A 12,036-nucleotide genomic window follows, 5' to 3' on the forward strand; every position below is an offset into this window, starting at 1 on the left:
GAGTTGTCTGACATACCTGATTAAATAATCATCATACTCAAATACAACATTCCATATGAGGCCTTGATTATACACAAAATCAATTTTGCCATATGCTGGTAAGGAAGGCAGGAAGGGAGGGAGAGTGAGGGGGAGGGAGAAAGAGAGAGAGAAAAAATAAAAGAAAGAGAAGAAAGAAAGAAAGAAAGAAAGAAAGAAAGAAAGAAAGAAAGAAAGAAAGAAAGAAAGAAAGAAAGAAAGAAAGAAAGAAAGAAAGAAGGGAAGGGAAGGAAGGAAGGAAGGAAGGAAGGAAGGAAGGAAGGAAGGAAGGAAGGAAGGAAGGAAGGAAGGAAGGAAGGAAGGAAGGAAGGAAGGAAGGAAGGAAGAGAAGAAAGGAAGAAAAAGAAAAAAGGAAGAAAGGAAGGAAGGGAGGGAGGGAGGAAGGAAGGAAAGAAGGAAGGAAGGAAGGAAAGAAGGAAGGAAGGAAGGAAGGAAGGAAGGAAGGAAGGAAGGAAGGAAGGAAGGAAGGAAGGAAGGAAGGAAAGAAGGAAGGAAGGGAGGGAGAGAGGGAGGGAGGGAGGGGGACGCAGGAAGGAAGGAAGGAAGGGAGGGAGGGAGGAAGGAAGGGAGGGAGGGAGGGAGGAAGGGAGGGAGGGAGGGTGGAAGGAAGGAAGGAAGGAAGGAAGGAAGGAAGGAAGGAAGGAAGGAAGGAAGGAAGGAAGGAAGGAAGGAAGGAAGGAAGGAAGGAAGGAAGGAAGGAAGGAAGGAAGGAAGGAAGGAAGGATGGATGGATTTTCCCCAGGCACCTGCACCTGCACATGGCTGAGATGTCGGGGGCACCCTGGAGGGGGCAAGCTCTGGGCTGGCCCACCCAAACAGAGCCTCAGTAGCCACTTACTCCCATACTCCAAAATCACTGCCATGCCTCTGGCCCCTCTTCACTGTTTCGGGACTGGGACTCATCCAGAAATTAATCTGCTGGAAATTCAGGTCTGCAGGTGTCGTGACTGAAACCTCTGGGCTAGACAGAGTCAGAATGGACTACCTCCCCCTAGCTCCCTTGACTTTCAGAAGCCCCAGCAGTCTCACCAACAGCTGCCACCCAGTTAAAAATTTAACTCCAACTATACCACCTCGTTAAAAATTCTGGACTTCCTGGAACGCATGGTTCCCTTCATGGCCACACTACATGTCAAATTCTACAGCAGTGTAAACTAGTAATAGCACACCAGTTTAAATGAGATGTATCGTAGTAGACAACCAATCTCAATTAACAAAACATAAACACAGAAGGCTTAACCTGTAACAACATCTTAGTAATCTCTTATCTGAGGACTGAATGTCTCTATGGTGAGATACAATAATTTACATAAGTTTCCTTCTAAGATAACATTATTTTATCATTCTGTTTGCAAACTATTGATAATAAGCAATATAAAGTAAATTATTGAGGACCTGTCATGGGGCAGGCTTGAGGGATGGTCAGGAAAGTTGGAGACAATGGTAGAGGGGAGGTGCAACGGTGGTGGGACTGGTGTTCAAATGTTAAATGCATGTAACAGATCATCATGAACAACTTTGTAAACCACAGTGTTTATATAAAGTGTAGGGGGGAAATTTGCATATGTAGGCCTTAAGTATTCCATGTAAACTCCAAAATATATTAACACAAAATTGCTTTAAAAGTTTTATTAATGACATATGAGACATGATTATTATCATAACTAGGTCCAACTATTAAATAAAATTTAATGTAATATACTTTAGAATATGCATTTTATTATATTGTTTTGAGCGGTTTTAATTTTTTATTTAAAAAGTAGAATACTCCATTTTTTAATTTTGAGATAGAAGAAGAGTTTGGTAAAAAGAAAGTAAAAGCTTTAATTTCAGTTTTCAGAAATAAAATCTCAGATTTTATAGATTCAAAATAGTGTGCGAAGAAAGAGCAATGGCTCTTTGTATATTCAGAAAACGTCTAAAGCAAGAGCAACACAACAACAGTAAAACTTCATTAGTAATGGAATACTATGCAGCTGTCAGAAATGATGAAGTCATGAACTTTGCATATAAGTGGATCAACATGGAAAAAAATCATGCTAAGTGAAATGAGTCAGAAAGAAAGAGACAGACACAGAAAAATTGCACTCATTTGCGGAATATAAAACAACAGAATGGGAGACTAACACCCAAGAATAGTAGAAGAATAGTAGCAATAAGTACCAGGAGGCCTGCTCCATGGCTTGGAAGCTGACCTCACATGCTGGGGGAGAGGGCAGCTCAGATAGAGAAGGGAACACCAACTAAAGTGCAGTAGAGGATCCACTCAGGATGAGAGAGGCGGGCTGAAAGCAGACTATAGATTGAACACCATAGCCACCCAGTATCTCCATTCAAACCATAACTCCCAAAAGGAGAGAGAGAACAATAAGGAACTCCCTGTCACAGGAAGGGTGGGAAGGGACCCTGGGGCCATCGGTGGAGGAGAATGGGCATGGTGGAGGGATGGGTATTCGATTATTGTGTAACTGTAACACAGGCATGAAACTCTGTAACTGCACCCTCACGGTGACTCATTAATAAAAAATTTTAAAAAACAAAAAACAAAAAAACAATTGGCCATAAATTACTGGCCATAAAATTAAGAAATAAAAAGTATACTGTTTTCATTGTTTTAAAAAAAACTTCATTTTAAATTCTGTTCTGATTAATTCTATTCTACTGGATCTTGCTTGGATTACCATTCTTTCCATGGTCATAAATTACCTGCTACAGAACTGAAAATCCTTCTGCAAAGCACTACACACAACCTGAAAGTTGTCTAAGCAATGTCAGTTCATAAGCATGTATCCAAGAGTCTGTGTTTTGAATATCCAAAAGACTTCTTTTTTTTTGGTGCAAGAAACATAGATTTATTGAGGTGCTAGCAAGCTGAGTGAGAAGAGCACACTTAATGTCCTCTAAAACCAACTCCTCAGGTCAGACTGGAGTTTGAGGTTATTGTTGGGAGAGTTGGCATCATCAACTTTCAGGACGTTCACCAAGCTCAATGAGTCTCGGTGATCATAATTATATGACTAGGGAAGGATGCATCTGATCATGTGACTGTTCAACTGACATCAGTGGCTAGATGTTGGTGGTCTGCTGTTGGTAAATGATCTTTGTCTCTGGAAGTGGTGTGTGAGACTTCAGAGATCTCTTTCCAAAGAACCTGGGGTTTATTCTCTCTTGTTCTATGACCAACTCCTAGTTTAAGACTAAACACATAATATATGAAAACACACCTTTGAATATTCAAACACTTTCAAGTGGCTTTTTCCATGAGTCTCTGCGGCTGTCTTGCTTTGCTGAAGAATCACATTTTAGCCTATAATTCACAGCACACTCTAAAGTTTCAGGATGCAGGGTGGGAAGGATACTGGGATCATTAGTGGCGGAGAACGGGCACTGGTGGAGGGATGAGTTCTCAAGCATTGACTGAAACTCAAGCACGAAAATGTGTAAATCTGTAACTGTACCCTCACGGTGATTCACTAATAAAAAATTTTAAAATAAATAAATAAATAAAATTTCAGGATGTAGGAACATATTTGAAACTGAAAGGATGTGTTTTATTTATATAGGAATTAATGGTCAACATCCTATCATGGGTATCTACTCTCTTACAAATGTCTCCTTTTCAAAGTTTTGCCATTTCAAAAAAGTAATACCCATTTCAACATTGTTTCTATTATGTTTTTTTTACGAATTTCCTGTTACTGTATGTAACTTGTCTCATATATACAAAACCTTAGATTAAGGTGGGCCTTTCTTGGTACAATACACAACAGCTACAAAGGAAATCATTGAGCAATAAATATTTTTAAACTAATTTACAAAGTGCAACTCTTTTATTCTAAATAAAATTTTTAAATGCAAATGGTTGGGGTCAGAGAGATATTATAGTAGGTATGGCATTCGCCTTGCACACAGCCAACCTGGAATTAATCTCCAGCACCCCATATGGTTTTCGGAGCACTTCCAGGAGTGAGCCTTGGTGTGTCCCAAATAACAACAACAACAACAATGCAAATGAGAGATGCAACTAACATTTGAGACATAAACACTGCAACAAGTATAACCTGTCTCAAGTTTGAGGTTAGGTATTTGGCCATTACCAAGATAACCAAAATCTTTCATGTTACTTCCACCTTCGAATTCTCCAAGTACCCAAAAGAGGCATTTGATACCAGAGACTCCTACTTCCACACTGCAGGCAAAGGATGGATCAAGTCAGTTCCTTGAAGCCTCTTTCCCACTGGATCACTGATAAATCATGGCCCTGAACAAATTGTTAGATCTGTGTGCACTTCTGACAACTCTATGCGGCTACGGCAGTGGAGAAAGGCTGCCCCAATCCACATAGCGTTTTCATGCCTGGCATAGTGGGAGCTTCCATTTGCAACAGGTCCACTTTCAGTTTGTCTCTAGAGGGGCTCCTACAACAGAGTCTAAATCTACTAAAACTGGGCTGGAGCCATAGCACAGCGGGTAGGGCACTTGCCTTGCACGCGGCCAACCTGGGTTCTAATCCCAGCATCCCATATGGTCCCCTGAGCACCCCCAGGGGTAATTCCTGAGTGAAGAGCCAGGAGTAACCCGTGTGCATCGCCGGGTGTGACCCAAAAACAAAACAAAAAAATAAATCTACTAAAACTAAAAAACGAAGGAGGGAGATAAGTTCAACACTTAATATGTCTTCAGAAGGCTTCCTCATCTGATATGCCTGACCTTTTCAATACCCTTTAGTTGAACAAACCAAAGGATGTTTGACTGCAGACAGTCGTCACATTAAATCACAAAAAATGCTCCAGTTATATCTTTCCCTCCAGGTGTACTTAGCTGCTCTTTTTATTTAATACTTAAGAGCCCATTTGATGGACATTTTTGTATTTTAAAATGACTAAGTTATCTTTGCTAAGTGGGACTCAGAAATTTCTGAAACTTCTGCCTGCACAGTTCTTGGCTACACAAGTGTCAACAATAAATCAAGAGCTTTTAAAAATCACTAAGGAAAATATTAAAATCCCCTCCCCAGATGACCTATAAAAATATAAAAGGAAATCCTCAGAAAAAGAATAAGAACATAAAAACATGTTCCGTCTACCATTGTAATTAATTTAAAAAACTAGAACATCTAGTTATACCTTTATAAGTTCCCCCCCCCATATTGGCAAGCATTAGAACAGTCATTGGTAGAGTTCTGGTAGGGATTTAAGAAACAGCCGTTTTCTATCCAGATACTAAGGGTGTAAATCAATGAAATTCTTTTGAGAATTGATTGTATTTGTTAACAGTATAAATGCACTTAACTTTCTTCCAATTTCATGTCTAGTTTTTTCTAACTCTCCAGGGTATGAAAACATTTGAACAACAGATTGCCAGATTCTCTCCTTACCTTATCTCAACTTATATTCCAGTCTCCTTCACTGTTTCTGATGCTCTTCATCCTTCCTCTTCATCGTGTTTTTTTCCAGTAAATTCTTGAGGATTTTTTTTTGTTTTTTGGGGTCACACCCAGCGATGCACAGGGGTTACTCCTGGCTCTGCACTCAGGAATTACTCCTGGCGGTGCTTGGGGGGTCATATGTGATACTGGGGATTGAACCCTGGTCGGCCACGTGCAAGGCAGACGCCCTACCTGCTGTGCCATGGCCCCAGCCCCTCTTGAGGATTCTTTTTTTTTAATTAGTGAATCACCATGAGTTACAGTTACAAACTTATGAACTTTCATGTTTGCATTTTGTTTATATCCCTCCACCAGTGCCCAGTCCCCTCCACCAATGTTCCCAGTATCCCTCCCACCCTCCCACCAAACTCCCCCCACCCCACCCCACCTCTGTGGCAGGGCATTCCCCCTTGTTCTCTCTCTCTCCTTTTGGGTGTTGTGGTTTGCAACAGAGGCACTATTTGGCCATCGTGTTTGGTCTATATTCTATTTTCAGAATGCATCTCCCATCCCGTGCGGGTCCTCAAACCACATTTTACCTGGTGTTCCCTTCTCTACGCAAGCTGCCCCTTCCTCCAGCATGTGGGGCCAGCTTCCAAGCCTTGGAGCCAAACTTCTGGTACTTATCTCTACTGTTCTTGGGTGTTAGTCTCCTATTCTATTATTTTATTTTATATTCCACAGATGAGTGCAATCTATGTCTGTCTCTCTCTGACTTATTTCGCGTAGCATGATACTTTCCATGTTGATCCACTTATATGCAAATTTCATGACTTCATCTTTTCTAACAGCAGCATAGTATTCCATTGTGTAGATATACCAAAGTTTCTTTAACCAGTCATCCATTCTCGGGCACACGGGTTTTTTCCAGATTCTGGCTCTTGTAAACAGTGCTGCAATGAACATTTGAGTGCAGATGTCATTTTTACTGTACTTTTTTGCCTCTCCAGGATATATTCCCAGAAGTGGTATTGCTTGGTCAAATGGGAGCTCAATTTCTAATTTTTTGAGAAACGTCCATACTGTTTTCCAAAAGGGCTGAGCCAGTCGGCATTCCCACCAGCAGAGTAGAAGGGTCCCTTTTTCCCCACATCCATGCCAACAGCGGTTGCTTTTGTTCTTTTGGATGTGTGCCATTCTCTGTTGTGTGAGGTAGTATCTCATAGTTGATTTGATCTGCATCTCTCTGATGACTAGTGATGCAGAGCATTTTTTCATGTGCCTTTTTGCCATTTGTATTTCTTCCTTGAGAAAGTTTCTGTTCATTTCCATCCCCCATTTTTTGATAGGGTTGGGAGTTTTCTTCTTGTAGTTTCCAACCATTGCCTTGTATATCCTTGATATCAGCCCCTTATCTGATGGGTATTGGGTAAATATTCTTTCCCATTCTGTAGATTGTATGTTCAAAGATGACATGCCACTGACCAACCAAGTGGAAACAGAGATAAGCAAATGGGACTATATTAAACTAAAAAGCTTCTGCACTGCAAAAGTTTCAGCGACCTCTTGAGGATTCTTATGTAAAGCTTCCCCCCACTAACCCAGCTGCAGTTCCTGTTTTCCATACAGTCTCTCAACCTAATTCAATGTCACAGTTAGAAACTAGAGTCTTTTCTTAATTTTATACGTTTGAAAGATTTAAAAGGTAGATCCCTGTTCAACCACAGATTAGTTCTTTAGACTAGTTTGACAATAGTGCTGGAGAGATTTTATGTATTTTATGAATTTTTATAAACTCATAAAATGTGACAACCTAAAAATATTTGCAGAGTAGGGCCCTACTTCAGACTACTTAAATCATAATATTTAGTGGAATAGGCAATGTTACTTAAAAGTTACCCAAAACTTATTTTTAAAAAGAAAAAATATTATAGAAACATTTGTTATCAGATTCATGCAGGGATTTTCAGTCATCTACAAGAGTGCACTTTGACGTGCTATCTACTGTGGCCTGAAGACCTAGATTTTTTTGACATATTACATACAAATCACAGGCCTGCTAGCACTCTCAACAGTTTCTCCTGTTTGGGAGAAAAATAACATTTGGGGAGATCTTCCAAACACTTCCAGTGATATTCTGCCAGAAATGGAACCCAGCACGTGGCCAGGACTGCCAAGTATTTCTGTCCAGTAGAATATAACCTCAAACATTTTGTATCTAACTTAGCAATATTATTCTGATTTTTTTAATGCCTACAAATACCTGGCTCTTCAAAATACTCTGAACAGCATTGACTATTTTCCTTCAGAAGAGCTGCCTATTATGTTTGATTTATTTTTATTTAATTTATTTTATTTTCGGTTTTGGGCCACACCCAGCAGTCCTTAAGGCCTACTCCTGTCTCTGCACTCAGAAATCACTCCTAGCAGATCTGGCACTATACGGAGTACCGTGGATTGAACCCTCGTTGGCCACGTGGACAGCAAATGCCCTAACTACTATACCATCACTCTGCCCCCTGGTTTGTTTTTATTTTAAAACCTATGGAGAGGATATGAAATTCCTAATCTGCCAAATACTTCGGGCCCATGGGTTATTTTGGCTGAAAATGCCAGCAGTTCTCGGAGTCAGGATGGGCAACCTCACCCACCTCCTCGTAATTCTGGAAGCCCTGGAAACCACATCTAGTTAAATTCTGCCCAGTTAAACATTCTGGATTTTTCTGGAGCACAGCCACATTTGCCCCCATGCAACATCTACGAACTCTACAACACTGACATCCCAATAGTAGCATACAGACCCGGATGGGATGTAATCAGAAGCTAACCAATTTGGACTAATAAAATCATTAACACAGAACTTACAGCAACAGCTTAATGAACCCTCAGAAAAGGACTTCATGTCCCCATGATGACATACAATTTTCATAATTTTTTTCTACATAAATATCTGTTGATCATCCTGCTAGTCATTTAGTAGTCACAAGCAATATGGCAAGCGTATTCGATATGCCAAAAACAGTAACAACAAGTCTCACAATGGAGACGTTACTGGAGTCCGCTGGAGCAAATCAATGAGCAACAGGACAGTGATACAGTGATTGTGGGTCTGCTCTAGGGGCATACTTGAGGGGTGGTTAGGGAAATGGAGACTGGTGGTGAAAGGTGACCTTGGTGGTGAGGTTGGTCTTGGAATATTGAATGCCTGTAGCAAGTCATAAACAACTTTGCAAACCACTGTGTTTAAATAAAGTGGGGGAAAACAACATCTGCGGGCAGAGCTCTGCACTCGGAAATTGGGCCTCGAAGAAAGTATTGTACAGGTCTTTCTTTTTGTTTTGTTTTGTTTTGTTTGGGGTAGGAGGGGCACACCTGGTGTTTCTCAGGTGTTATTCCTGGCTCTATACTCAGGAATAACTCCTAGTGGTACTCAGGGGACTAGGTGGGGTGCTGGGTATTGAGCCTGGGTCTGCCACACGCAAGGCAAGTACTTTCCTTTGTACTATCTCTCTGGCCCCAGTTCACTCCTTTATGCAAAGATGGGTCTTTAAAGTAATTTAGAAGCAGTCTTTTCTAAGTGGGGAAGTCGACTGATTTTACTTTTCAAACATCAAAGCTGATATTTGAGATAAAGACTCTACTCATTTATTTACTTATTGTAGAACAGCATGATGACTTGAAAGAGCGTGATAGAGAGTTCAACTTTCTATTCAGTCTTCAAAGGTAGCCAAACTATGTCCTTCTGGAGATGTTTCTATGATCTACTCCGTGGTCCATACTCCTGAGGGTTTACTCTCTCCCCTTTCATGGCAGTGGCTGGCGAGTGGAAGGGAGTGTGCCCGTGGGGAGGGTCCAGCTGGCCCTGGCACTTTGGTGTTACTGCTGACCTCCCTGACCAGCTCCATCCTTGAACGTATGTTAGTTCTTGAGAACACTTCCTTATACACAAATTCTGGCACAGTATTTACTTCCGACAAGCCAGGACATAAAAGCTAACGTAGAATTTGAAATCAACCAAGTAAAGGGTGTTTAGAGGGCCGCTCAGGACAGATGTGTGCCAAAAGCAGACTATAGACCGGACAGGATGGCCATTCAATACTTGCACTGCAGACCACAACACCCTAAAGTCGAGAGAGAGTAGAAGGAAACGCCCTGCCACAGAGGTTAGGGGGTGGGGGGAGGAATACGCACTGGTGGAGGGATGAGTACTCAATCATTGTATGACAAATGTAAGCGAGAAAGTTTGTAAGTCTGTAACTACCTCACAGTGATACATTGAAAAATAAAGTTTTTTTAAAAAAATAATTTAAAGTCAGTTTTTTACCCACTCCATAGGACAGGAAATGTAAATAGTTCTTGAATCCTAACTGGCTTTTTGTAAGGAAGGACAAAATGGCTATCTGGACCCACGTACACGTAGAAGATGACCATCTTGAAAATCCTTGAGTTTGGAGAAAAACTGCTCCCAGGTGCTTCAGCCTGGTCACTTAATGCTTCTCGTCGTGCCACGGTGAGAGGGCTCAAAAATACGTTAAAAGTTGTGTGAGTTTTTTTTTTTTTAAAAAAAAACACCAAAATCCTGGAGAATTTTGTCTTTTGTTTTTAGAATGAGTAGATCAGATCTTAGCCATGACAAATTGTCTTCTTGCTCAAAATCAATAGTAAGTACACTTTTTTTTTAGTAAGTACACTTTTGAAATAAGAATTTATCAATCTTCCAAAGTTTTTTCTCTGAATAGGAAAACCAGGAAACAGCACATTCAACAGAGTCCATTCAAATGAGGGTGGCACTTGCAAGCCATTCCGGAGACTTCTCTGGAACTTCTGCCGAGTACGTCCTCTTCAAATAAACCCCTGGTGGTGGGTCACTGAGCAGTTTACCTGTCGAGTGGATGACAAATACTTCCAATTGAAATGACTAAATAGTTTAAGTCTGGAGCAGGGTAGGTGTTCAATAAGTCTTTTGTGGAAAAAATGAGTGTACAGATTAAAGAGTAAGCCCTAAATCATTCATGTTCTTCAATTTGATTTTTTCTTCTTTCTATAATTTAATTTTTTAGTATAACTTAATTAAAAGTAGTTTTTTCCTATAAGAGTTTAAAAAATTATTAGCTACCCCTGCAACCACTCAAACATTGCAAAGTTTTATCAGGATGGGACAGTAACTTCTCTTATAACTCTGGGGCTGGAGAGACGATACTGTGGGGAGAGCTCGTGCCTTGCCTGCAGCCAACCATGGTCCATCCCAAGCACCCTATACGTTTCTCCGAGCACTCCAGGAGTGACCCCTGCATGCAGAGCCAGGAAAAGCACCTGAGTACCCCCAAAGAAACTAACTAAATAAATAAACAAATAAATAAAGGGAAAAAATCACTGGTGGAAGAAAGATAAACTTGGTGGCAAATCTCTGATGGAACATTGTATGTCTAAAACCCAACTATGAATAACTTTGTAGGTCATGGTGCTTTCACAAAATAAAAAGGAGGTGAAAATACCAGACTGATACTAAACATCAGAAATATAATTCCCAACAGGATGGGTACATATGCCCATTTTAAAGTCAGAGTGTCTGGGTTCAATTTTATTGACTGTAAGTACAGGCATGTTATTTAATATCTTGATATCTGGCTGTGCCTTTATAATAGAACATTTCCTCACTGAATTGCTGTGAGAATTAAATTATTTAAGTAAATCAGAAGGAAAACATAGTAATGTGCATCATACTGTAAAAAGGAAATTATCTGTTTTTTCCCAATTGCATCCTGCCAACATGGTGTTACAGATTTAACTCATTAACTCATAGTATTTTAGATTTAACTTATGAATTATGAATAGCTAAACGTATTTCCTGTTATTATTCAATGATGTGTATTCTTGGCCCCCAATGATGTACAAACATATTTAGTTTTCTACCAGTTCATACAGTCCTATTGAAAAATGTCCATGACTATTTGTAAATCCTTGTAAATTTTTGTATTATCCTTTAGGATAAAAATTCCAAAAATTAGATTTCTGGGCTAAAAAATTGCTGTTTATTAATTTAATATAAATGATTAAACTGATTTTTAAACTACTAGGAATAATCTATACCAACAAGAAATATATCTCTGCTTCTCTTACTGCTTCCTATCCAAAACTAAAACCTTTCATATTTTTTGAGTTTTGCCAATTGTAACAAAAAGTTGGATCATGTTATTTTATTTTACTTTTCTCAACTACTTATAAATTTGATCTTTAGTAAAAGAAATATGTGGGTTGAGTGATAGTATGGTGGTAGGGTACTTGCCTTGCATATAGCTGACCTGGGTTCCATCCTTGGCTTCCCATACTGTCCCCCAAGCAACACCAGGAATAATTCTTAAGTGCAGAGACACGAATAACCCCTGAACATTGCCAGATATGGCCCCAAAATCAAAAAGAAAGGAAGAAAGGAAGAAAAAAAGAAAGAGAGAAAGAAACAAAGAAAGAAGGAAGGAAGGAAGGAAGGAAGGAAGGAAGGAAGGAAGGAAGGAAGGAAGGAAGGAAGGAAGGAAGAAGAAAGAAAGAAAGAAAGAAAGAAAGAAAGAAAGAAAGAAAGAAAGAAAGAAAGAAAGAAAGAAAGAAAGAAAGAAAGAAAGAAAGAAAGAAAG

The 12,036-nt window shown here is 39.8% G+C and overlaps 1 pseudogene; it reads left to right on the forward strand.

Annotated features, from left to right (window-relative positions):
* The first annotated feature begins 9,830 nt into the window (after positions 1-9,830).
* The window catches only part of LOC101554604 (Y-box-binding protein 1-like), a 149,165-nt pseudogene continuing 146,959 nt past the window's right edge, over positions 9,831-12,036 (forward strand).

This window comes from Sorex araneus, chromosome 6 (assembly GCF_027595985.1).
Source record: "Sorex araneus isolate mSorAra2 chromosome 6, mSorAra2.pri, whole genome shotgun sequence".
Taxonomy (NCBI): Eukaryota; Metazoa; Chordata; class Mammalia; order Eulipotyphla; family Soricidae; genus Sorex; species Sorex araneus.